Here is a 26,401-nt window from a genome sequence, read left to right as displayed (position 1 = left end):
AAGATGGGCCTTGGTTTTCTTATCTGAAAACTGGGTCAAACTGCTCCTGTGGTTACAAAAAGACCACGGGCCTTTAAAGTGGGTGGGGCCTGCCATTCCTAAGGACGGTGAGGTCATCAGACTCCCCCCTCCTGCTCTGGGGGACCTTTCTTCTGCCTCTCCCTCCCTAACTTAAGTAAAGAGGAGGGTCTGGGCTCTGGGATCCTGGGTGAGTCAACGGCCCCCGGGAAGCTCAGTTTCCCATCTCTCAAATGGGCACAGCCCTGCTCCCTGCTGCTAGGGCACAAGGCCAGGTTTCCCAGGACGGGCTCAGCACTCAGCAGGTGCTCCGTTTAACAGGGCTCCCATCTCCTTCCTCCGGGGTGGGGTGGGGCATTGCTTAACCCCTTGGAAACTCAAACCTGCTAGGCAGCTGGCCCTGTGAGCTCAGGCCCCGTCCTGCTCCTAGCTGGAAGGTTCTCAGCCCTGGTTCAGGCCCAGAGAGCCAGGTCTGGAACCATAAGAGGGATCACACCAGAGATCCAGGGTTGGAGAGGCTCCCGGGCCTGTCACTGCCCATCCAGACAGGGGCCTGGGTGAACCCAGACTCCCACAGCCAAACTGCCTTGCACGCAGATGAGGACACTGGGACTGGAGAAACCTGAGACCCAGAGAGAAGTGACTTGTCTGAGGACTTAAAGAGACAGGGCTTTTGTCATTTATTCAACAAATATGTACTGAGCACCTCCTCGGTGCCAGGCCCAAATAAATAAGCAGGGATCAGACAGACAAGCTCCACTTTTATGGGCTTCATGACCCTGTGGGCGAGCGAGACATGGCACCCTTCAAAAGTGAAGTGCTCCATGCTTTGCAGAAATATCCCCAGTTTGAAGTTTGAACTCCCAGTTGTCACTCATCAGATATGTGGCCTTGGGCAAGTGACTTAACCTCTCTGTGCCTGTTTCCTCATGCATAAAATGAGAGATAATAGGAGTTCCCGCTGTGGCGCCGCGGAATCAAACCCGACTAGTATCCATGAGGATGTGGGTTGAATCCCTGGCCTTGCTTAGTGGGTTAAGGATTGGCGTTGCTGTGAGCTGTGGAATAGGTTGCAGACGTGGCTCGGATCTGGCATTGCTGTGGCTGTGGCGTAGGCCAGCAGCTGTAGCTCCGATTGGACCCCTAGCCTGGGAACCTCCATATGCTGTGGGTGTGGCCCTAAAAAGCAAAAAGGGGGGACGGGGCAAGATAATAATAGCACCTACCTCATAGGGTTGTTTACCTTTCTTACTGTAAAGGAAATGCTCTCTAAAGCTATTGTCTTCTAGTTTTTTATTTTCCAAAAATTTACTGAGTGGTCTGGAAACAGAGGGACACAGAAGTGACCAAGATGACATAGTCACGGAACAAGTAGGGGTCTGGTTTGAGCCTAGGTGTCTGACTCCCAGACCAGCAGCTGGAGCACTACTTCTAGGCCCACCGCCTCCTCCAGGAGGCCTTCCACAACGACCCCAGCCTGCTGGGACCTACCTCACTCTGGGGTTTCGTAGGCCAACTCTGACACCGGGCCCTCCACCCACCGGTGCCCGGAGCTGGCGCCTGTCTCAGGATGGAGGGGCGGGCCTAAGCCCTGGCGGGATGTTTTATCCATTAAGGTTCTGACAGACGCCAGCAGATGGGTGGGGTGGAGGTGGTGGTGAGAAATGACTTTTGCAGGCAGGACAGTGCCTCCCCTGTTGTCCAGGCCTGCCTCTCCCCGGACAGTCCCAGCCCTCCACCACGTGTGTCCTCCCCTCGTCCTGGCCACGGAGAACTGAACACAGAGAGGCCTGGGACTTCTCCAGAGCACATAGCAAGCTCCCAGGTTCCAGCCTCCGCCAATAGGCAGAGACCATAAATTGGGAGCCCTCGGACCAAGCCAGACCCACAGAGGGACAGAGGAGTCATTCTGACTCCAAAGGATTGGAAACAACTGGAATTCCTTGCCCCAGATTTCCATCGAAATCCAGACTTCCCGTTTCCCATGGCAATGGGCCTACTTTCCTGCAAGACAGTGAATCTTGCCCACCGCAGTCCCCACCAAGCCCTATTGCCCCACCCTTTGCTCACTTAAGGACCTGCCTGAGCACTCATGTGTGTATGTGTATGTGTGTGTCTGTCACTGCACACCAATTTGTCCCTACCTACACGTGTCTGTCCTGAAGCACACACTTATCCTTTTGTACACGCGTGTGTCACCTGTGCACACAAAAGCACGCCATCTCATCCTATGCTCCGGCATGAACTAAGTGCATGTAGTTGCCCCATCACGTATGGGCATTAACCCAGGTCTCCCTTGGGGGCCAAGGAGGCCAGAGGTCCTCGTTGGCCCCCCAGTTACTCAAGCACCCCCACTCCCAGGCCTGCAAATGTCCTCCCACTCCACATCTCTCCTGGCGGCTTCTGATCCCACAGGGACCCTGCAAGGCCTTAGAAAGGGTAGGTGAGTTGAGCCCTCGACGCTTGTTCTCTCCTCCTTCTGCTGGCCTGGGGCTAGGAGGGTGACCCACGTGACACGGAGGAGTGGGCTTGGGGACAGGCGGGGGACTTGGGCTTCTGCCCTGGGGATCAGACTCACCCCTCCCCACCTCGACCCGTCTATTATGCTGCTGTGTGTCTGCAGGGAGGGTCTTGCCCATGACCTTGCACCCACAGGAACCCAGATGCTTGTCACAGACCATATCGCAGGAGCACAGACTCTCCTACTACACTCATGCTCACACACCCCCCCCAAATATGCAACACTCAACACACCTGAGAAAAAAAGCAGCTCCATGTATGACATATGACATACATGGACCCACACATATACAATCACACAAAATCCCAGACACACAACACACACACACACATACAGACTGCATGTAGCCACAGACACCTGCGAATACAGAAGCACAAACATCCCCAAATCAGACACACACAAAGCAGATGCAGACATGGATACACATCCCAGTGCCCACATCACAGACACACACTCACCACCTACCATTCAAGGAAACCTCAGCCAACCCACACTCCCACCAGCCCCACAGGGAGCTCTGTCCCTCCTGTTCCCTCCTGCTTGGCATCTGCCTCCTCCAGGAAGCCCCCCAGCCTGCCTGTCTGACATCACCCCACATCTCTCCCTGCCATCTACTCCTCCAGCAGTGGGTACTCAGTGGCTGTGGTACTTGCAACAATTGTGGCTGTGCATGCAACAATTTAGCAATTAAATATTTTTACCCCACACCAAACAGGGCCAGGGATCGAACCGGAGTCTTCACAGATACCAGTTGGGTTCGTTAACACTGAGCCACAAGAGGAACTCCCAGCTGATTCTCTTTTTTTTTTTTTCTTCTTTCTTTCTTTCCTTTTTTTTTTTTTTTTTAGGGCTGCACCTGCAGCATATGGAAGTTCCCAGGCTAGGGGTCCAATCAGAGCTGCAGCTGCCAGCCTACACCACAGCCACCCCAACACCAGCTCCGAGTCACATCTGTGACCTATACCATGGCTCATGACAATGCCGGATCCCGCTGGACAAGGCCAAGGATTAAACTCACATCCTCGTGGATACTGGTCAGGTCCTCAACCCACTGAACCATAACAGGAACTCCTGAACGAGCTGATTCTTGTAAGGGCTCAGAAAAGGGATGGCCTTTGGTGCTCATGGCTATTGTTGGAATGGGTGTTACTTCCCTCTTCCGAGGCAGCCAGTGTTTACAGCTTTTGCTGGGATCCTCCATCAGGGCATCCCTACTGGACTTCTGAGCTCCCTGTGGGCGGCGACAGTGTCTATCTTGCTCCTCAGTGTTCCAGCTCAGTAAATGCTGGTGGAATGAATGAAGGAAGGAAGGAAGGAACCAGTCCTAGGCCCCGTTACAGCTGGCCCAGCTCCAAAAGGCAGCAGGAAGACCATTTGGCAAGAGCAGGCCGCAAACAGCAAAGGCTTGGACCAGAATACTGGCAGACGCAGCTCAGATTGTGGGGTTTGCTGCTATAAATCTGTTGGGAAGGCAAAACTATTCTTGGAAATTCTTAAATTGCTTGAAAGTCACAGAAGTTTGTTTCCCCCACCCATCTCTCCTAGTGTCCCCTTGGTTATCCGCTCTAGCCACAGTGGTCTTCTGGCTGTTCCTAGAACACATTTGGCACATTCCTGCCTCAGGGCCTTTGCACTTGCTATTCCCTCTGACCGAAATGCTCTTCCTGGCCCTTCAATAGCTCTGGGCCCCCTCCCTCACCTCCTTCAGGTCTCTGCTCAAATGTCACTTCTCAGTGAGACCAGTCCTGACCCCACTCCATCCCACTGCTGAAAGCAGCCCTTCCCTGTTCGGCTCTGTTTTATGATCTGTCTTTTGGCTGTCACTTCTCCCCACTGCTCTCACCACTACCTGATGCTGTTCTTTTGTTTGTTGCTAGTCTCTCTGTGAACTCCCTGGGGCAGGGTTTTGCTTTATTCAGAGTTGTAACTCTAGCACCTAGAACACTGCCCCGTGCATAGGAGAGGCTCAATAAGTATCTGTTGCCCAACTAAATAATAAGCACAAGAGAATAGAAAGGAATGGAAGGCCTTGGAACAACTAGAACACATGGTAAAACAGAAACAGTGCAAGGAGGAGTTCCCATTGTGGCTCAATGGGTTATGAACCTGACTAGTGTCCATGAAGATGCCGGCTGGATCCCTGGCCTCGCTCGGTGGGTTAAGGATCTGGCATTGCTGTGGCTGTGGTGTAGGCTGGCAGCTGCAGCTCTGATTCAACCCCGAGCCTGGGAACTTCCATGTGCTGCAGGTGCAGGCCTAAAAAGAGAAAAGAAGAAAGAAAGAAAGAATGCAATGAAATTGTTATGATACACATGACAACACAACACAACACAGAAGAGCCAGGCCGACCGTCAAGGCCTCAAAAGTACTGAATGGAACAGCCAAGAACCCTCTCCTGAAACTACTCTCCAGACCCCAGTGGGACCAAGGGCTGCATTTGGACTGGGGGGCTCTTACCTCACTGCCTGCCCCCCGCTATCCTGGTCTGAAGGCTTTTCCGCCCACTCGGTCCCTGTTCCTGTCCAGCTGGACAGGTCAGGGGTGGTTTCTGGTCTGGGCACCAGGGTCCTGGCTCCTGTCTGGGGTGATTCCTGCTGACTCACCGGCCATGGCTCTGGACAGGATCCCGCGGGACTGATGGTGTTGAGGGGGGCGACCACGGCCAGAGGGATGAAGCGCTAAGTCTGTGTGTGTGTGTGTGTGTGTGTGCATGTGTCTGGGGAGCGGGGGGTTGGGCTGGCCGCAGGCTGCTTCTCCCCCTCACTGGTGGTTTCTGCCTCATCTCTGCCCCCTGCAAGGCTCTGGAAGGGCCCAGTCTCCTTCCCCCAGCCATCTCCCAGACCCGACCAAGGGCCTGGTTAGCCTCTTGGTTGTGAAAGAAAAGGAGAGAAGACTTAGGGTAGGCCCGCTCCCCGAAAGACCTCCATGGGGGAAGGCTGACCCATGAGAATCTGCTCTCTGCCCAACCCAGATCCAAGCCTGACCTTGAAAGCCCCAATTCACTTTGGGGGTGGTGTCCTGCTCCCAGGCTTGGGCCTCATGTCACTGCAGGAGTGACGGAGGGGGGTCCCTGCCTGTCTGCCGGGAGGGTTGGGAGGTCCTGATTCCAAACTAAGCATTTTCCTGGCGCCTCCCTCTCCCTCGCCCCTCCCCAGTCCAGCTCTGAGACAGCCAGTTCTCCCCCTAAATCTACCTAGAATCTGACCATGTCTCACCACTTCTGTGGCCCCTCTGCTCAGGACACTCCAGAGGCTCCCACCTCAGTCAGAGCAAAAGCCAGAGCCTCCCCATGGCCTGCTTATCTGCCCACCCCCGTGCCCTGGCTGACCTCATCCTGCCACACCTACTCTGCTCCAGCCACACAGGCCTCCTGGCTGCTCCTTGATTATGCAGTCACATTCCTGCCTCAGGGCCTTTGCACCTGCTTCCCTCTGCCTAAAATTCTTTTCCCAGATACTCACGTGGTCCCCTCCCTTCCTTTCCTTCAAATCTTTCTGAGGGACCCCTTCCTTCACCCCCACCCAGTGTGGAGACCACTCCCTCTGGCGTCCTGACTCCACCACTCATCCCTCCTGAGCCTGCCCACAGCACATGGTAGGTACTACATGTTCCCTCATGCTAGTCTGCCCCCTTGGTGGAATGGCAGCTACCTGGAGGCAGGGAGGTTGTCTGCTCTGTACAGTATTATATTTCACAGGCCCACAGGCCCAGGTCTGGCTCCTGGATGTGGGGCAGGTAAATGCGTGAATAGATGAGCTAGAGGAATTGGGAGAGGAAGTAGGAAGAGCACACTTTAAAGCTCGGCTGGGAGTTCCTGTTGTGGCTCAGTGGTAATGAACCTAACTAGTATCCATGAGGATGCGGGTTCCATCCCTGGTCTCGCTCAGTGGCTTAAGGATCTGGCATTGCCGTTGGCTGTAAGCCAGCAGCTGCAGCTTCGATTTGACCCCTAGCCTGGGAACTTTCATGTGCCGTGGGTGCAGCCCTAAAAAGCCAAAAAAAAAAAAAAAAAAAAAAGCAAAAACCAAAAACACACCATGCTCAGCTGGTCAGGGAGAACTTCTCGAACCTCTCTGAGGAGGTGACATTCGAATTAAGCCTGGGGTTGAGAAACAGCCAGTCCCTTGAAGTGCAAATAGCAAGTGCAAAGTCCCTGAGGCTGGATCCTGATCTACAAACTCAAGAAATAGACAGGTCATGGAGCTGAGTGTGTGTGGTGGGGGTAGGAAACTTGGGGGTTGAGTTTACTGCTTGTAACCCAGAGGGGTGCAAGGATCCCACTCTGGCACCCCAGGACCCCCTCCATCTCTGACTTGCTCCTGAGAGATGGTTTCCTCTCTGTCCCCACAAGAGCCACAGCTGGCCTCCCAGCTCTCCGCCCACTCCCCAGGCTCCCCTCCCCTCCCCCCTGCCTCCACCCACCTGCCCCCTTTCCCGTGGTGCTGGCAGGACGGGAAACTGTGACTCAGGACTCTGGCGGGATAGGGGCCTCCCTCCCCCAACGTCCGTCCGGGCAGGCGGGCAGGCGGCTGGGCAGGAGCCGGCCTTGGCCGACACCAGGGGCCCTCCCGCCTGACGTCCGACAGACGGGGCTCGGGCCAGGGGTGTCCTCCCCTCGGCAGGGCAGACACTCCACGTGGAGTCTCACTGGCGGCAGTGGTGGGAATAAGAGCAGCAGCCCCAACTGTGAAACCCTCCCCACTGCATGTGGGGGTTACACCCACCTTCCCGGGGAGGAAACCAAGGTTCAGAGAGGCTGTTAACACTCGCCCAGGTCACAAAGCAGAACGGACACCTGAGAATGCAGTGCTGGCAGTGGCGGCGCCCGGTTGGCAAGACTGTGACAGGAGGCTGGGTGGAGCCGAACCTTTGCCAGTGTAGACAGACCACACACTGCCCCAGGCACCTCCCAGGCAGGAAGAACCCTGCACTGTAGACCTGGCCTTGGATCCCAACACCGCCCCCCGCCTCCCCGCACCAGAACTGGGGTCTCTTACAAATCCCCCACCCCCCCCACACACCAAGAAACAGTCAGGCCAAGAGTCCAGGAAGGAAAGTACCCAGCAAACGGGACACTGGGTACTTCCTGGGGTGCTCTACCCGCTCCCCGTTTCCTCATTGGCAACCTCCCACCCATCAGCCAGTGACCTCAGCCGGACGCAGTCACTTAATTTTGCAGAACACAAAACACTTTTCCTGGCCTTCCCTGAGGAAGCTTCGTGCGCCTTCATCTGGCTCCTGACTGGCTGGGTTCAAATCCCAACTCAGTCACTTCTTAGCTGGTCAGTCCTAGGCTGGTTCCTCCACCTCGCTGGGCCTCAGTTTCCCCATCTGTACAGTGGGGCTTATAACATTTTTATTTATTTATTTTTATTTTTTGTCTTTTTAGGGCCACACTCAAAGCATATGGATGTTCCCAGGCTAGGGGTTGAATGGGAGCTAGAGCTGCCGGCCTACACCACAGCCACAGCAATGCGGGATCCCAAGCTGAGTCTTCGACCTACACACAGCTCATAGCAACGCCAGATCTTTAATCCGCTGAGCGAGGCCAGGGATCCAATCCACGTCCTCATGGATACTAGTCGGGTTCATTAACCGCTGAGCCACCACGGGAACTCCCAGCGGGGCTTAAAGCCTCCTGGGCTTGATTTGTGTGGAAACGAGTCAGTGCATACAGCCAGTGCTCAGTAAATGTTCCCATGGTTCTCTGTGTTTGTAAGCCCGAATCTGTGCCAAGTTCAGCCAAGAGGCTTGGGGACCCCCCAGCCCTGCGCCCGCGTGGAAAGCTCATCTGTGAAAGTTCTCAGTACCTTCTCCGTCCCATTAGAGTCACATGTCCAGGTTAGATTTTGATTCTCTGGCATCCACGTAACAAGCCCTAGTTATTATTTCTGGCCTAAAATGCAGTGTGGTTCTGGGGAGGCGATGGACCCAGGCTGCGTTCTCTTCTGATGAGGTGGCGTCCGAGCGTTGCTGGAAAACTGTGCGCTATTTTCCCATCCGAAACATTCAGCGTCGGCATGGACGTGGGACTTCAGGTGGATGCCACCTCCACCCCCGGGCTGCCCGGCCCTTCCAGCCCTGGGGCCTGTTGCCCTCCAAACCCCTCTGGAGAGGAGATTCTGGAACTCCCTTCTGCCCCCAGCCCCACCCAAATCAAGAACATGGGCTCTCAGGGCTGGAGAAACCTCTCTTCCTTGTAAGAAAAGGCATGAGAATAACAATATTCGTAAGGAAGACAGCAAGGGCAGGCTTCTTATTTCATCCGTACAGCTACCATGCGAGGGAGTTTCTTTCCTTAGCACCACTGAATGGGAAATAGAGGCCCAGAGAGGTGAACCAGCTTGCCCAAAGACACACAGCCAGGAAGGAACAAGGAGGATTGGAATCCAAGCGAGTCTGGTAGAGAAACGCTGCCGTTAACCGCTTTCCTCTGCGTCCTCTGTAGTTGGACGGAAGACAGCCCGGTTCTTTCTCTCCCTCTCCCTGTCATGTCAACTGGGTTCAGGGTAGTTTGGAATCCAATGCAGTTTGGACCCAACCTCATCACTTCTTATCAGTGTGCCCCTGGCTCATGAATTCCACTTTCTTTTCTTTTTTTGTCTTTTTAGGGCCACACCTGTGGCATATGGAGGTTCCCAGGCTAGGGGTCGAATCAGAGCTACGGATGCTGGCCTACACCACAGCCACAGCAATGCCAGATCCTTAACCCACTGAGCCAAGCCAGGGATCAAACCTGCAACTTCATGATTCCTAGTTGGATTCGTTTCCGCTGCGCCACGATGGGAACTCCATGAATTCTATTTTCTGAGCCTCAGTTTCCTCATCTGCAGAATGTGGGCAATGCAGAGCCTCCCTCACTAGCTTGTTGTGCGAACCGCCCAAGGTCATGGACACTTTACAAAGCGCTTAGCTGGCAGTTCCTCAATCAATTAAACATAGAATTACCGTATGACCCAGCACTTCCACCCCCAGGTAAATACCCCAAAGAATTGAAAACAGATGTTCAAACAAACACTTGTACACAGATGCGCATAGTAAGACTTCACAAAAGGCAAAAAGTGGACACAAATGTGCACTAGCTGATGCATGAATAAACAAAATGTGGTAATCCATACACTAGACGGTTATTCAGCAATAAAAAGGAACGTGGTGCCGACAAAAGCGACAACATGGAGGCACATGTGAAAGAGGCCAGACACCAAAGGCCACATGCCGTAGGAGTACATTCATATGAAATACCCGGAGCAGGCAAATCCACAGAGACAGAAAGTAGGTTAGTGGTTTCCAGAGGCTGGCGGGGGGGGAGTGGGCAGTGACTGTTTCATGGGTACAGAGTTTCCTCTTGGAATGATGAAAATGTCCTGGAGCTGTACAGTGGGGATGTTTGCACAACATTGCAAATGTACTAAATGCCATGGAATTGCACCCTTTAAAAGGGTCAACATGGTAAATTTTAGTCTCTTTTACCACACACACAGACACACAAAGTGCTTAGCCCAGTGCCTGGCATAGAGCAAGCATCCAATGAAAGTTAAGCATGATTACACTCTAATTTCAACAGAATCCCGTTGAACTCAGGGCTCGGGTTCCAGAGTTGGCGTGTGAAGCTTAAGTCAAGTCAAAACTACAATCCACAAAACACAGGACCTGTTTTCCCTGCCATCCATCAACGGCACCCATGCTCGGGTCCTGTGGTCACATTTTCCATGCCACGCCGCAGCCAATAGGTAACTGTGCCCGGCTGACATTGCAATTACGGGGAGAGAAGGACAACACATCACCATACACCCAATAAACAGAGACTGATGCCACAAAGTGATGAGTGTTATGAGGAAGAACGAAATGGGGGCGAGTTCAGCCAAGGTCATCAAAGAAGGCTCCTTGGAGGAGGTGACTCAGGGAGCCAAGAGGATTTCTAACTGTGATCTTCTCGGCCCTGCATGATTCACCCCAACTCCCTCAGCCCCACCAAGCTCCCCCAGTCCGCTGCATCCTAGCAACACCTTCTCAGTCCCCTGGCTTGCTCTGTTCCCAGACCTTTGCCCTTGCTGATCACTTTGCCAAGAGCCCTCTCCCCATACGCAGCCCAGACCGGCTGCTTCTCACGATCTGGGTCTTTTCTTAAATGTCACCTCCTCGGGGAGGTCCTCCTGGACTGCCCCGTCTCAAAGGGGCCCCCAGCAGTCACCTTCTGTCACTTCCCCCTGCTTGATTCCCATCCTATTTTCCCATTTGAAATTAGGTTTTTATTATCTGTCCCCCCTGTAAAAGCATCAGCTCCATGACAGCAAGGCTTTCTATCTGTCTTGCTTTCTGGTAGGTCCCCCTCTGCCCCACATATAGAACAGTGCCTGGCACACTGTAGGCATTCAAGAAATATCTGTGGAAGTAGGAGTTCCCATCATGGCTCAGCGGTTAACGAATCTGACTAGGAACCATGAGGTTGCAGGTTTGATCCCTGCCCTTGCTCAGTGGGTTAAGGATCCAGTGTTGCTGTGAGCTGTGGTGTAGGTCACAGACGCGGCTCAGATCTTGCATTGCTGTGGCTCTGGTGTAGGCTGCTGGCTGCAGCTCCAATTAGACCCCTAGCCTGGGAACCTCCATATGCCACAGGAGTGGCCTTGGAAAAGGCAAAAAGACAAAAAAAGAAAGAAAGAAATGTGGAAGTAAAGCACAAATAAGTGAATGAATGAATGTGAGTGAGTGAATGAACGAATGTGAGTGAGTGAATGAATGATGCCTCTTTGCAGAGAAGGGGGGCTCAGCCCAGAAAGGGGCCAAGACTTCCTCAAGGGCACACAGGCGGGAGAGGGGGGACTTCAGGGGTCTGCTATTGGCCCAGGACTCAGCCAGGGTGTCAGTGAGGCTCTGCTTGTTGGCGAGGGGCTCTGGTGACCACAGCCCCACCTGTCTCCCTCCCACCGGAGGCCCGCTCTGCCCACACAACCTGGGAGTGCTGCCCACCTAGCTCCCCGGCCCACATCATGGCTGTGATAGCCTCCAGCCCTGCATGGCCCCCGGGGACGTCCCTAAACAGGTGAAGTCTGGGGCAGGGAGACAGTGCTACGAAGGTGCAACGCCGGCCTCGTGCTCCCGAAATTGCCATCTAGGAAGTGAGCAGGCGGCGGAGAGGCAGTGGGGCTCTGCTGAAGGCTCCCCCAGCACCGAGGCCCCGGCCTTCAGTCAGGACACCTGCCCGAGGGTTCCTAGACGGGCGGACACACTTCTCTGAGCCCCCAGGTCCTCATGGGTAAACATGGATGCTAATTCACCTCACAGGGCTGGGTGAGAGCAGATGGGGCATTGTGAGCAAACTGCCTCACACTGGGCCTCTCATGGGGCTGCGCGGGGTATACTTACCCTGAGACACATTGCACTGGCTACACTTGGACTAAACATTTGTTTGTTTCTTATCTGAGATGCAAATTTAGTTGGGGGAGTTCCCATTGTGGCGCAGTGGGAACGAATCCGACTAGGAACCATGAGGTTGCAGGTTCGATCACTGGCTTTGCTCAGTGGGCTGTGGATCTGGCGTTGCCGTGAGCTGTGGTGTAGGTTGCAGATGCGGCTTGGATCTGGCATTGCTGTGGCTGTGGTGTCGGCCAGCAGTTGTATCTCTGATTCTAGCCTGGGAACCTCCATATGCCCCGGGTGTAGCCCTAAAAAGACCAAAACAAAAAACAAAAAACAAAAGAACACACACAAAAAACCAAATTTAGTTGGGCATCCTGGTTTTTGTTGCTGATGTTGCTGTTGTTACGGATCTTGTTTCTGTTTGTACTAAGTCTAGTAACCTTAGCCTGGCACGGAATATGTTCAGAAATGTCCACTGAATGAACCAAGCTAAAATATGTTAGCATAAACAAATGAAGGGGTGCTTAAAAGCCCATTGTATAGGCATTGTCATTGTTTTCTCAAAAGTTCCTGCCTCAGGAGTTCCCGTCATGGCTCAGTGTTTAACGAATCCAACTAGGAACCATGAGGTTGCAGGTTTGCTCCCTGGTCTCGCTCACTGGGTTAAGGATCCAGCATTGCCGTGAGCTGTGGTGTAGGTCACAGATGCGGCTCAGATCCTGCATTGCTGTGGCTCTGGCATAGGCTGGTGGCTGCAGCTCCAATTAGACCCCTAGCCTGGGAACCTCCATATGCCATGGGAGCAGCCCTAGAAAATGGCAAAAAAAAAAAAAAAAAAAAAAAAAAAAAATTCCTGCCTCTGAGAATATTCTTGCTCCTGTCCCAGGCTGAGGCCATTGGGAAAAACTGAGGCTTGCAAAGCAGAGCAAGTGACTCACCCAAGGCCCTCAGGGCCTGTCTCTTCTGAGGCCAGGCCGTCCACACCCCAGGCAGCTCCTGTCCTCCATACAGTGAATAAAGCTCACCCCAGCCTGACACACGTGACCCATCTGACTCTCAGAACAGCCCCACCAGCCTAGGACGGCTGCCCTCCTGCAGAGCCAGTGAGGAAACTGAGGCTCAGAGAGGTGGCGTGACTCGCCCAAGCCGGTGGTAGCACCTTCTGGATGCTGCTCTTCCTCCCGGGGCAGAGCCTGGGCCCAAGAGCCACAGCTGGCAGAGCTCCAGGCTCAGCTAGAACTGATGAGTCCCACGGCCCCACGCCTGCCCTCCCAGCCGCTGCTGGATGAGGAATTACTCAGCCCCAGCTTAACTTCATGAAGGAAATTCCTCCCCCTGGCAGCCATCCCACAAATCCCCAGCTCCACGGCCGGGAACTGCCTCCCCCAAGGCCCAGCTCACCTCCTGGCAGCGCCAGCAGATGTGGAAACCCAGGCTTGGCTCTGAGCTGGCAGACAGTGGGTGGAGGGCGGGGCCTGTGCCAGACACGCTCTGCCAACGCAGTTCAGCTCTGCAGTTCATTCAGTCATTCAACAAACATCTATGGAGGGTCTGTTCCAGGCCAGGCACTGGGCTTCTTTCTTGTGTTGTCTGGGGGAAAAGTGGGTCAGATGACAAATGTTTAAAAAGCCAAACACACAGCAAGTGCTCAGGTATCCATCCTTCTCCTCTGAGCACCTACTGCGTGCCTGGCGCCAGCCATAGCTCTGAGAGAGACGGGGTCTCCCACATTTAGGGAGGATGAGCTCCTACATGTAGGGAAAATGAGCCATGATGGAGTACCTATTAATTGAGTCAACTCCCTTCAATGGGTGATCATTTATTCATTCAACAAATATTTAGTGAGAACTACTATGTGCTAGGCACTGGGGACACAACAGTAAATAACAAACCAAGCTAAAATTCTGCACAGTACTGGTAAGAACACAGAGTCTGGAGCCAGATGCCTGAGTTTAAGTCTCAGCTCTACCGCCTACAAGCTGTGTGACCTTGAGCAAGTAGTCAGACCACTCTGAGCCTCAGTTTTATGTTCTGAAAAACTAACAAGAATGACAGTACTCACCTCATGGAGTGGTGAGGCTTTAGTACATTTCTCTGTGCCAAGTGCTGAGCTCAGAGCCTTGTATACACTAACAGCTCAGCACACACCGGGTTTTTTTCTTTCAAATATTTTTTCTCAGATGAGTAAACCAAGGCTCAGAGAAGTTATGGCACCTGCCCAGGGAGAAAACTTCGTTGAGGTGGACCTTGAATCCAAACAGCCTGAGAGGCTGAGAGGGCCTCTCCCTCAAGGCACCAGCCTCAGGGCACTCCAGTTCAGAGGGGTCCAGAGCCCCAGCCCCTATCCTGGTACAACTTTTAATCTTGATCTTCAAGCCTTCCAAGGACACCCTTGTGCAGTGTCCCATAAATCATCTGCATTCCAGTCTCCACTGGGTCGTCATCTCCAACCGCTGTGTTCCAATAAGCTTGTGTCCCCCTGGGGCCCTGGAGTCTGTGCTGTAATAATCAGGGAGCAGGGCTAAGATGGAGGTTGTCCAGGCAGCACTGAGAGCACAACCCAGGTGTGAGGTGGGCTGGAGTAAGTGATGTTTTAATTCAGACAAGAGGGCAGGTGGGAAGAAAGGAAGGAAGGAGGAAAGGAAGCGGGGGGAGGGAGGGAGGAAAGAAAGGTGGAAGGAAGAAAAGGGGAAAGGAAAAGAAAGAAAGAAGAAGAAAGGAAAGAAGGAAAAGAAAGAGAAAAAAGGGAAGAATTTTCATCTGGCCAAGCTTGCCCAAACTAAGTTTGGGGCCAGACCACAAGGCTCTCATTTCTCCCCTGATTTTTCTGCCAGAGGCAGGAAACATTCTCCCTTGGGATGATCAGAAATAGCTGAGTTCAAAAACTAGTCTGGGTGAGAGAATTCCAGGCTAGGGGGAGGGATTTACACCAAAGGGCTCCGTGGAGTCTGGAGGTTCAGGGCACAGCCGCTGGCGCCAGTCGGCCTGGGTTCAAATCCCTGTTCTGTCGCTTCTTGGCTGTGTGACCCTGGATCTGGCCTCAGTTTCTGAGCCACAAAGCAAGAACCATAATGGTACCAGGCATGGCCGCAACTGGGTATTCAGATTTCATCCTCAGCACTTGCTTTCTCTCCGTTTTTCCTGGCTCCTCTCTCATTCAAGCTCCCCGCTCTTGAAGCAAGATGAGCTGCACGTTCCAGGCTTCCATTCAGTCAGCAACCCCAGTAGAATTCTTTTTGGTTCCAGCTAAAATATCAGGCCCATACCTCATTGGCTGAGAGGATATGCAGTGCTCTGATTGGTCAATGCTGGGTCACAGGCCCCACCCCTAGGGGGTAGAGTTGGCTCCACCCAAAACCTCTTGACTGAGGATTGGAGGAGGGGAGTGGGTGCTGGAACCAACCCCTATGGGGGCCCATGAGGGATAAGAATTTGAGAGAAGGAGGATGTAATACCCGGGGAGGTCCTAGCATGTGCCACTTTGTTTACAAAATCCTGTTAAGCTTCCTGACGATCTCCTTTGGGGAAGTGAACAGACGGGGCCAAGACGACCCAGATCTTGCTTCGGCTCCTCAGCCCTCCCGGCCTCCCCCGCCTCGGCCCCCAGGAGAGGGAGGGTAGCAGGAATGACTTATGGGACGACCGCCTTGAGAGGAACAGGCCCGTTCACTTCCTCGTCTGCATCCCTATCCCTCCCCACACCTGCTGGTCGTCACCTGAGGCCCTGAGAGGTTCAGGCACTCGTCCAAGGTCACACAGCAGGGAGAGAGAAGCCGGGGATCTGGACCTGGTGCTGCCTGAGTACTCTTGGGGCCTGGAGGCAAGGCTGGCTCCTGCCAATGGGGTGGGGACAAGGGTGGGGGGAGCTGGGCCTCCTGAAAGGTGGCCTGGGTTTGAACCCAACTCTTCCTTTAACTCCAGTGTGACCCAAGGTGAGGTGAGCCCTGGTTCTCTGGGTCTCACCTACAAAATGGCCCTAAGCCCAGGAGACACCCCCTGGGGTTGTTGAGCGGATGCTCATAACCAGCGCTTGTTGAAAAGCTGTGTCACAGGACTCTGGGGCCCCAAGCCTGGCCTACGCAGTGTGGGCCAGGCTGCTGTGGTGAGACTGCCTGGAGGGAGGGAGGGGCCGTCATTATCATCACCTCCATTTTACAGAAGAGAAACCGAGGCCCAGAGAGATGGGACTCAGCGGAGGTCACACAGCCAGAAAAGGGCAGAGCAGGGATTTGAACCCAGGCCAGTATGGTTCCAGAGCCCACCTCTTAACCGTTATCCAGGGCCCTGCACACAGTCAAGGCTGACTGCCATGACGGTTCTTGCTGCTGTTACTGCTGTTTTGTTTTGTTGCTGGGTAGCTTTCTGGAGTTGGGGTCCTACCCTGACTTGGGAACTAGGATCGGCCCCAACTTTCCAGAATCCCGTGCAAATGGCCACCCTGCCGTGACCCTGCTGGGGAAACAGGCACAGAGTGGGTGTCTGTAGTGCCCACATTGCACAGCCCTGGAGTCGCTGCGGCTTCTCAAGGCAGCGGCCCCCACCCCAGCCAGGATCTCCTGGACCACCCCCCATCTCACAAATACACACACACACACACACACACTCCCCCGTGGGGCAGGGGCTGCCTCCCCCGCCTCCCCCGGCTCCACGCTGGCTGCAGGACATTTGTTACTGTGTCAGTTCCAGCTCCCGCCCTGATGGGGGGCCGGCAGGCAGGGGGCTTCCTGGCGGCTCGGGGAGGGAGGAATGCGCCCCGCCCCCAGCCCCATATGGCCTCCATCCCGGCCCATCTGCTTCCCATTGCCTGACGCGGCCACTGCGGGGCCGCCAGAGCTCGCCCGCAGGGGTGTGAAGTTTATGTGGCCGGGCCTGGAGCCGGCGGTGACAGGGCCACACACGCTCACACAGACACACACTGGACACCCCCCACTGGCCCCGATGTGTGCACCCACAAGCAATCCATCCTTCCATCCGCCCCCAAACTGAACCATGTTCTCACAGGCACACCACAAACAGCAAAGGCTCCCCAACCCTAAGGCTCCAGGGACCACCAGCTCCCACATAAACACACACCAGAGCCCCCCACCAAATGCTGACACACCCAACAATCCACACCCAGAACTGACTCCCCAATATAACTACTCACAATCACACACAGACTCACACACAATCACACAGCACTCCCCACCCACCGACACACACACACACACACACCCCTACACAAATACGCACTCACACACACACACCCCCACTCTGCCCCAGATGACACCAACACAAAACAGTGACTTACTGTCACTGGGTCCCAGACAGGCCACCAGGCACAGCCTGGCCACTCCCCCGCTTTCAGAGCCTTGTTTCACCCTCACACCTTCTAAACCTGAAAGGTGCCATCAGGCCCCAGACCCCTGGGCTGGGCTTCTGACATTTACTGTCCTGCCCCATTGTCCCTCTGAGGGGCCAAGAGCAGGGGACCCAGGAGACCTGGCAACCGGCACTCTCCACCTGAGTTCCCCAGAGCCAAGAGAATTCGAACCCAGACCGGGGGGACTCTGCATCCAGTGCCTGCTCTACAACACCTGAGGCTGTCCCCACCTGAATCACCTGGGCTCCTGGACCATCCCCAGAGCGACCTTGTCACTCACCACCACCTCCAAAGCCCCCGGGTGGAATTTAAGGGCCCAGGGGCTCAGGCTGGGGAAGAAAGATACATCTTGATGCTCACTAACCAGCTGAAATCTGGCATTACCTGCCCTTACGGGTGACATGGGAAAGAAACCTCGGTTTCAGGACTGTGGCTTCGTCACTCAGAAAACACACACACATTTCCTTGGCCCTCTCCAGTGTCACAGAAATAGCCTTTATCCTCTTTCCACCTTCAAAATGACACTAGTTAGTTACTAGGCCCTGCCACCCGATCTTGTCATTAAATTGGTTAGCAAAGAAGAACAGCTGTTGCCATAACAAACATGTGACTATTAAATATTTTAATTAATCTATCTCAATATCATTGTTTTTCCTTTAGTCCCATACACTTTAATTTATAAATTTAAATCTAAATTTATAAACATAAAAGGGCCCCAAAGCAGGTGGGAGCCCCCCCACTAGGTCCAGTTACTGTATTATTTCACATTTTTACTGTTACTATACCTCTTTTATGGTAAGGACCATAGTGAGTTTTGTGTAGCTTGCCAGGATCACACAGCTCCAAATGGCCAAGCTGGGATTTGAACCTGGGCAGGTTGGCTCACCTTGAGCTCTATGCTATTCTGTCTATAGAAACCGAGAGTCCATGTCCTGCCCCCAAGAAGAGGATCCCAGGGTCTAGGAGACGCCACCATATACACCATCCAGCCTGGGGCCCCTGGGAACCTGCCAGCCAGCCCAAGGCGGATCCAGCTGGCTGCTGCAGCCAGAAGGGAGCCTAGCTGCCTTTATAATGTGTGAGATTTCTCACCAGTGGCAATGACAGGTAGAGCAGGCTCCCACCTCCCAGGCCTGAGGGTCCTGCTGAGGCTGCTGCAGCAAGTTGAAAATGAGCTTCCCTCTGCAGGGCCCCAGGAGGAGGGAACAGCCGGTGGGCCCTGGAGCCCTCTGTCCCCTGCCCTTCTATTCACCTGACCCTCTGTCTGCCTGCCTGCAGCTCAGGAAACCCACCCCCTACAAGCCAGAAACAGTCACCAGAAAGAAAGGGGAGGCTTTTTTTTTTTTTGCCATCCATGGCTTGGCTGTGTCCAATCATTCATTCAGTCCTCAGTCATTTATTGAGCCCCTACTATGTGCCAGCCTGGGAGCAGAGGCTGCATCTTTGAACAAAATCACCATCCTTGTCTAGCTCATGGGTAAGTGGAGGACTCAGACAACAAACACGTGAACAGGGAATTCTCATTGTGACCCAGCGGTTAACGAACCCAACTAGCATCCATTAGGACGCTGGTTCGATCCCTAGTCTCACTCAGTGGGTTAAGGATCCGGTGTTGTGGTGAGCTGTGGTGTAGGTTGCAGCTGCGGCTCAGATCCTGAGTTGCTGTGGCTGTGGTGTAGAGGCCGGCGGTACAGCTCCGATTGGACCCCTAGCTTGGGAACCTCCATGTGCCGTGGGTGTGGCGCTAAAAAGACAAAAAAAAAAAAGAAGAAAAAATTAGAAAAAAAAAAAAAAAAAAACCACGTGAACAAAAAGGTATAGACTATAATAATAAAATACAAATCAGGGCCGGGGCAAGGAAACAGGCTGGGGTGGGGGTGTGTTCAAAGAGTGCCCTGGAAGGTCCTGCCAAGGAGGTGGCCTTTGAGTGGAGGCCTGGAGGAAGAGGGGTTGAGAGCTCTGATGACCAAGTGGAGAAAGGAGCAAATGGAAGGCCGCCCCCATCCGGCTGCCCTGAGCTCTGCTTTCTGCCTTCTTTGAGGCTGAGTGTGAAATTGGGCCCTCGGGGGAGCTTGCCTTCTGTCCCCAGCTTCCGCATCCTGGGGTCAGGGCTTCCCTTCCTGCACTCATCCTCCCATTCCCCCCTCCCTCTCTCTTCCCCCACCCAGGGCCCAGGGTGTTAATTACATAAGCCCCTGTGTGACTTTTCCCTCCAATCCCCGTTGGAGTGGAAGCCCAGGAGTCCGGACGCTGGGGCCTGCTCCCTGCTCTTCCCCCAGCACCTGGTACAGTGCCTGGCCCTTGCCCATTTACCAGATGTGAAGACAGAGGTTCAGAGCAGCACCCTGATGGACTCAAGCTTCGTCATGGCAGCTCTGCACCTGGGCACTCGGCATTGTCAGACTCCAGGTCCCGGGCCCATAACCTTAAAGTGGTGGGCTCTTTTGCAGCGACTGCCCTGATTCCAAGCCTGGCTCGAATCTCACCACAGGCGGGGGGGTCCAGCCCCCAAAGCCAAATGTGCGCGGTCTTTTCCTGCATAGCTCAGCCTCAACTTGTGGCTGATGAAATCAGAATGTTAACAGGATCCACAAATTACTACCTTTGCCCAGGGCTTCCCACGGGCTGGACACCACCGCCTCTATGAATTCACTTCATCTTCCCACCCTCCCCAAGAGGGCCGTGCCCATCCACCGGAGGAGGAAGTCGAGGCGCAAGCAGCAGGGCGCCTGGAAGGGAGGAATAGCCGAGGCGGCGGCGAGCAGAGCCGAGCCGCACGGCACTCCCCGCCTCCTCCACCTGCCGGGCCACGGCCACGGGCAGCGCGGTCCCGGGGGGCCCGAGGAATGCGCGGGGGCGGAGGGCGCCCGCAGAGCCCGGCTCACGTTTCCGTTGCGGCCGGCAGCCCCCTCCGCCCCCTCGCCGCCGCCGCTGCTGGCGGCCCCCTCATTAAGGCGCCTTGCCTTCCACCTCCGAATTTTCCACGCAGGGTTAGCCTGGCGACGCGCTGTCTGCGGGCCCCATAAAGGCCGCCGTGTGCTGCATTCGTCTCGCTGGGGGCCGGCGGGGGAGGGGGCCGCGGCTGGAGGGGCGCCCGGCCGGCCCGGGAGGGCGGGGGCTGCGCCGCGGAGGCCTCGCCGGCTCCTTGCAGAAAGGGCCCCCTTCCCGGGACGGACGCGGCCTCGAGAATGCCACATTCATAAACATCCATTAAAAAACCCAACCAAACAAAAACACTCAGCCTGCTGAAAGGACCAAGAGAGCTTCAGAACCGGCGCGTCCCACGAGGCCTTCCGAGCAAACTCCCCCAGGCGGAAAAGCTGCTCTGGGCCCCGTTGTGCAGGGGAGCAACCCAAGCCCAAGAGCTTGGAGTCAACCGTCCACGGTCCCACAGTGTGGGGTCAGCTGAGCGAATCTGAGCACAGCTCTGGCTTTTCTATGGAGCACCTACTGTGTGCCAGGCACTGCTCTGGAGATTGGAATACGGCGGTGAACGAAACGCGAAACTCCCTACCCTCCTGTGGGATGACCTTCCAGTGGGGGAGCCAGACATTGGCAAATAAACACCTAAAATAAAGTGTCAGATGGTGGTGACTGTTGGGAGAAATAAAGCAGGAAGAGGGGGTGGGGAGTGAAGCTGGTGGGAAGGGGCTCTGTGAGGGGGGTGCAGAGTTCATAAGAGGGTGGTCAGGAGGGCTCGCTCTCTTTGTTTGGTTTTGGTTTTGACCTTTGGCATGTAGTTCCCGGGCCAGGTATGGAACCCGAGCCACAGCAGTGACAATATAACCCCTAGGCCATGAGAGAGCTCCTGGGAGAGGTCTCTTTGAAGGTCCAGGGGTCTTGTGGACATCTAATGATTGAAGGGTGTTCCAGGCAGGAGAAACAGCACGTGCAAAGGTCCTGAGGCAGGAGCAGGCTTAGCTAGCATTTCTTGATCATTTAGCATAGGTATCTCTCATGCATTTTTTTTTTTTTTTTCCTATTCCTTTCAACCACTCTGGCCAGTCCAGGAGTCTGTATAATTCTCCTTTCCCAGATGAGGAAATGGAGGATCCAAGGTTTTTTCCTTTTCTTTTCTTTTTTTCTTTCTAGGGCCACACCCAAGGCATATGGAGGTTCCCAGGCTAGGGGTCCAATTGGAGCTGTAGCTGCCGGCCTGCACTACAGCCACAGCAACACAGGATCCGAGCTGCCTCTGCCACCTACACCACAGCTCAAGGCAACGCCGGATCCTTAACCCACTGAGCAAGGCCAGGAATCGAACCTACAACTTCATGGTTCCCTGATGGATTTGTTTCCGCTGTGCCCCAATGGGAACTCCGAGGCTCAGAGATGTTAAGAGGCCTACCTAAGGTCCCTCAGCAGGTCAGTGGCCAAGGTGGGATTTGAACCACAGTCTCTTGTGCTCATAATGATGTAGTGCGTTGATGTGACATGGACAAGGCCAGGTCTGACTCCCCATTTTTTAGCACAGGGACTGGCTAGGTCAGTAGTGGAGGGACGGGAGGGAGGAAGAGTTTCAGAGCAATGTCCACCTGCAACCATTAGCGGTGGGATTCCTCCTGGCGGCTCATGTCTAGGTGACAGTGCATGCAATAAATAATACCCAGATCACCTAGACGGTCTCGGAGGAAGGCAGGGAGCATCTAGATGAGTTTGTGCCACCTGCTCCTGGTGATCACAGCGTCCTGCGACCCACAAGGGAACCCAGAGAACAGGACAGAACACTTGGTAAGTGAACCTCTGTCTGCCTGCCCGCTTTGTTCATTTCCACGTTTGTTTTCAGGGCACAAGCACGCACGCGTGCACACACACACGCACACACACCACACTACCCTCTAGTTCTGTTGTCAGAGAGGGGTCAGGTGCCCTGGACGCTGGGTTTCTCAATCATGTCTGTGTCTGAGGAGAGTGGGGTCACATCTGGCTCCTCCTGTGAAGGGCCCCCCAGCCCTAACTCCCCAAATTATATGTCAGTCTCACCCAGCTTCTCACTCTCCTCTCCAGGCACCTCAGAACCAAGAGGCGACTCTTCACCAGGGCCCTGGGCCTATGCTACAGTCTCCACCGGCGGCCCCGGCCTCCTCTCCACCATCACCTCCACCCCAGACCAGCCTGGACTGCCAGCAGAGGCATTCTGCTCTCCCCAGACTTCCCCTGGGCATTCTGCAGAGGCATGGCTCTCATCAACAATAAGCCTTCATGGCGCAGCGGTTAAAGAACCCGACTAGGAACTGTGAGGTTGCGGGTTCGATCCCCAGCCTCGCTCAGTGGGTTAAGGATCCAGCATTGCCATGAGCTGTGATGTAGGTCACAGATGCAGCTTGGATCTGGCATTGCTGTGGCTGTGCTGTAGGCCAGCCGCTGGAGCGCCGATGTGACCCCCTAGCCTGGGAACCTCCATATGCCATAGGTGAAGCCCTTAAAAAAACAAACCAACCGTAGTTTTTTTTACTCCCATCATCTAGGAATTCATCCCCAGCCGTCTGAGAACCATCTGTGTCACCCAGCTACTCTCCAGCCGTTCCCAGATTTCTGCACGTAAATCAGCCCATCAGGGAGGAGACCCCTGTCAGCCCATAGACCTCTGCTCCCCCATTTATGCAGCCCTGGGTCCCAGCCCCTCCAGTCCCCACACTCCTCTGTCCCACTCAGACACACCTGGGGCCTCACGGCCACGCTCCATTATTGTCCTCTTACTCCAAGATGTGGCCAAGCTTTGGGCCAACGAGAGCCAGGGTCTTGTCTGTTTCTCCTCGTCCCGGTCACGGTCATACTCCCACCTACAGAAGGGACCCCCCCCCCCTCCACACACACACACACACACCCGCCCTTCTGCTTGCTCTTGTCTCACACTTGCTCTCAGAGGAGACACAGCCGATGGCCACTTCAGCAGCCTGGCCTTTGTCATCCCTTCACCGTGCAGCGGGACCCTCCTGCCTGCCAACGTCCTAGCTTCCGGAGTCCATGCCAGGGTGACCCCCAGCTTGCCTGTGTCCTTGTGGGTGACACTGCAGATGACGGTGACCACGTGTCCTCAGTGTACCTGTGTCACCGCTGCAGTGATGCCACCGCTCGTTTCCATCCCGAGCAGTTGGGAGAAAACACAAGCATTAGTTAGATCATCCTCTTCCTCCCATCGCGCCACCACTCAGCCTCCGGCTGTCTCTCAACAGCTTTAAACCATCTTTCCCTCCTCCCTTGGTGTCCCGCTGTCTGGCCACCGCCCCCTCTTCTGTGCTCTGCCCCCCGCCTCTGCCCCTCTCCGGGGTCATCCATCACTGCTTTTGTTCTTCCTCTCCTGAGGCCAGGCTTTCCTCTGTTTTCCCAGGAAGGGGGCTCAGGCCCAAGCTCTCTATTTGTGCCCTCGCTGCTCTTCCTCTGTCTCGTCTTCCCTTCTGTGTCTGCCTCTTCTCTCCACTCTTCCTTCCTGTTCCTGCTCTCGCCGAACACACTGTCTCTACGAATCCCTCGCTGAGCCCCCCGGGGTAGGCTCATATCTCCTTTTTCTCTTTTCTCACTTCCTAGTGTCTCTCTTTCATCATTGGACTCCCTTTCCACCCTCCACCTCTGCAGCCTTCCAAGGCCTCCTTTCTCTTCCCCCTGCTCGCTCCCTCCATCCCTGCTCTTCAATCCTGTTCCCGTTTTCACTCACCCACCTCACACCCAAGTCTCCTGGTCCCCTGCTCTTCTGAGCCCCCTTCTCCTAGTCCCACCCCATGTTCTTCCCATTAAACCCGTTATCTTAGTTCCTTCCTCCATCCCATGACCCTGGTCTGTCTCTAGACCCATCTATACTTTTAGGCCCGTTATCTCCCAAATTTCTATTCACCCTGGTCCTCCATCCACCCACCTTTGGCCTTTATCCAGCTCCACCTTGACTTTCATCTCTGCATCAGCTCTCCCCCTCACCCTGCCCCCCGTGAGCTCTGTCCCCTGTGAGCCAGCTGACCCTCCCATTTGGAGGGTTGACCCCCCCCACCCCTGACCATGTGCCCTGTCTCCCAGCCTGCTCACACCCCCTACTAATTCCACATCTTCTGCCACCTCCGCCCCTTTTGGGGTCTTTTTTTTGGGAGGAACACCCGTGGTATATGGAGTTTCCCAGGCTAGGGGGCAAATCGGAGCTGTAGCTGCTGGCCTATGCCACAGCTCACGGCCACGCTGGGTCCTTAACCCACTAAGTGAGGACAGGGATCGAACCTGCGTCCTCAGGGATGCTGGTCAGATTTGTTTCAGCTGAGCCATGACAGGAACTCTATGCCACCTCCCCTTTTGCTCTCTGTCCCTGGGCCACCTTTCTGCCCCGTCTTCCTTATATTTTCAACCCCGAGTGTGATGCCACCTATACACTCTTCTCTCCTCACCCCATGTATAAATTTTGGCTTGGCTCAATGCTAAAATTCCTGAGAGTTAAAAATTTCTGTTTTCTGGACACTGACTGAAGCTGCATATTGCCATCATGGAATGCGTCTGAAAGAGAAGGGGAGATAGACAATCCTATCAGACAATCCAAATTTATCCGTCTATTTTATTATTGCTATGATTAGTAGTCCATTTTAAAGTCTGAGCTTGTTGGCAAGATTGAATTCTCTCACACACTATCAGCTGCCTGGGGACCCCTTCCAGGCACCTGGGTCACCACAGTGAAAGATGGCTCCTTTCAGCAGACACATCGGAGGAGATCACTGGCTCCCTGTGTCCACGGCCACTGAATTCCCAGACGCACTTTTTATTTTATTTTATTTTACTTATATTTTGGCCGTGCCTGCAGCAGGTGGAAATTCTGAGCCAGGGATCAAACTTGCACAACATGACAACGCCGGATCCTTAACCCACTGAGCCACTGGGAAACTCCCAGACACACAGTTCTTGGGTGTGTATGTCTTTTTTTTTTAGGGCCACATCTACGGCATATGGAGGTTCCCAGGCTAGGGGTGGAATCAGAGCTGCAGCTGCCGGCCTACACCACAGCCACAGCAACACGGGATCTGAGCCGCCTCTGCGACCTACACCACAGCTCACGGCAACGCCAGATCCTTAACCCATTGAGCGAGGCCAGGGATCCAATCTGCGTCATCATGGATGCTCATCAGATTTGTTTCTGCTGAGCCATGATGGGAACTCCCCAGACATACTTCTTAGTAATATGTTCTCAAGATGGAACTTTTACCCAGGATTCATGATTTGGGCAAATTTAAAACGTCCTTCCTTTTCAGCTACTGAAGTGGTTGCCTGAGGAGCAATAGCTGTAGCACGTTGCTGGTTCAGCATCGTAGCCTGAAGACAGGAAATAGTATAGAAAGAATGTCCCTAACCTAAAGCTCTTGCAGAACATCTAGGGTTCTGAAATTTGGCTGGAACAAAGGCCATTATGGGTTCCTCATTTTCTCTAAATCTTCTTTCATTTTCTAAATATGCCCAAATGAGATTTTCTTCCTAAAAGACTCAGGGACCTAGAGGAAATGAAATAACTGAAAAAGATTACATTCTTAAAGGTTATATTCTTTTTATGAATTTTATTATTTATCATGAAAGCTAGCAAACCACATTATGGCACAAGTATGGAACCTCCATGTGCCGCAGGAGCGGCCCTAGAAAAGGCAAAAAGACAGAAAAAAAAAAAAAAAGAATTAATTCTCCTGCTCTGTTCCTTACTATCATTTAATTATTTATAATTATTTGCTCAAGAAAAAAACAAGTTTCATCTCAAGTTATTGCTTTTGTTACTCACCATCAACTTATTTCCTTAGTTTTGATTTATTTGAAACATCTTGTCTTTAATACAGTTGGCCACATTCATGGTAAGTATTAAAATAGCCCTACCATGTTTTACTCCTTTATGGAAAATACATTTATATTTCAAGTGACTGATAGGTTTTTGTTTTTTTTTTTTTTTTTGGTTTTGTTTTTTTGCCCGTGCCCACGGCATGCAGAAGTTCCAGGGCCAAGGACATGAACCTGAGACACAGCAGCAGTGACAACGCTGGATCTCCAAGTGACTGATAGACGTGTAGAGCCCACAGGAAGATACTCAACTGTCCTGTAGAATTTTGCCAATGTTTGATGATGACTTTTAGAAGCAATCGGTAATCTGAACACAAGCCTAGTTCCTATCACTGATGAGGTGTGACAATGTTCGT

The 26,401-nt window shown here is 53.9% G+C and overlaps 1 pseudogene; it reads left to right on the top strand.

The window, feature by feature from the left end:
• Positions 1–6,865: 6,865 nt before the first annotated feature.
• LOC146395367 (uncharacterized) lies at positions 6,866–13,216 on the top strand (annotated as a pseudogene).
• The last annotated feature ends 13,185 nt before the right edge of the window (positions 13,217–26,401 follow it).

This window comes from Sus scrofa, chromosome 17 (assembly GCF_054392235.1).
Source record: "Sus scrofa isolate SSC_HxYL_T2T_F1_AM1 chromosome 17, Sscrofa_HxYL_maternal_Yorkshire_Landrace_v2.0, whole genome shotgun sequence".
Lineage (NCBI taxonomy): Eukaryota > Metazoa > Chordata > Mammalia > Artiodactyla > Suidae > Sus > Sus scrofa.
The sequence above is the reverse complement of the archived record's forward strand: the minus strand, read 5'-3'. Positions and strand labels throughout refer to the sequence as shown.